At 45.4% G+C, this 1,082-nt stretch overlaps 1 non-coding gene across 1 annotated transcript; it reads left to right on the forward strand.

Annotated features, from left to right (window-relative positions):
- The first annotated feature begins 426 nt into the window (after positions 1–426).
- On the forward strand, positions 427–558 carry LOC142435322 (small nucleolar RNA SNORA68). Its single transcript, XR_012781398.1, has one exon. It is a non-coding gene; the product is annotated as a small nucleolar RNA SNORA68 (small nucleolar RNA).
- Positions 559–1,082: the final 524 nt, after the last annotated feature.

A 1,082-nucleotide genomic window follows, 5' to 3' on the forward strand; every position in this document is an offset into this window, starting at 1 on the left:
TTCAAGATAAATTTACTTTTAGTATTGTTTGCCAATGACATAATTTAAATGCAACCATTCTATTTTAATCGTCCTTATTTATTGTCCAACTTTCACATGCATACAAAGTGACTGAAAATACTGGGGCTTGTGTCAGACACACCCTAGTCCACATTGTAGGTCACAAAGCAAGTAGAAAACACAATTCACGGCCACTGAGTAGATTCTGCAACTGTTGCTCTTTACAGGAGTGGAACGTTTCAGCTTTCTCTCTCGGAGCTACTGTTGGTTTCCAAGGGCTGACTTTCAATTTAGCAGCTTAGCTGCAACCCATTACAGCATCAGAGAACTTTAAAAATATATTGAAAGAGTATGAAGTATATTCCATGACAACACAGAGTGGATTTAGAAATCAATAACAGATAAAAGCTTGAAAAATACAACAAAATTGCACCCATACCCAAGGACTGTGGCTTCTCATAGCGGCAGTTCAAAGAGTGGTGCACACAGCAAGTGGGCCTTGTCGCCTTTGAGGGGCTGCGCAGTGCCCCTCAGAGTGAATGTGAAGGTTCAACAAGCTTGGTAGGGGGCCCGTGGGCCCAGTGGGAGTCGGTACCATGCAGTGCATGTGGGAGCTGTGTTTCTCCTTCCCTGCAGACCGTGACATGGGTGCTCGGTACCGAGCCCGGGCACATTCCATCCAGATCATGAAGGTGGACGAGATTGTGGCCAGCAAGTGCCGCCGGCCTGCGGTCAAGCAGTTCCATGACTCCAAGATCAAGTTCCCACTGCCCCACCGAGTCCTGCGACGCCAGCACAAGCCACGCTTCACCACCAAGCGGCCCAACACCTTCTTCTAGGCTGAGACCTCCCGCCCCAGTCTGCCCAATAAACGCCTCGGGGACCGGCAAAAAAAAAAAAAAAGAAAATACAACAAAAAAACCCAAAACCCACTACATGGAAATTCAACAACACACTACTAAACTGCCAATGGGTCAAAGGAGAAATGAAAAAGGAAATCACCCATTTTGTAGAGTCAAATGAGAAGACAACATAGCAAACATATAGGCTATATTGAATGAAGAACTAAAAAGAAAATTTAG

The sequence above is a fragment of the Tenrec ecaudatus genome, chromosome X (genome assembly GCF_050624435.1).
Source record: "Tenrec ecaudatus isolate mTenEca1 chromosome X, mTenEca1.hap1, whole genome shotgun sequence".
Classification (NCBI taxonomy): domain Eukaryota; kingdom Metazoa; phylum Chordata; class Mammalia; order Afrosoricida; family Tenrecidae; genus Tenrec; species Tenrec ecaudatus.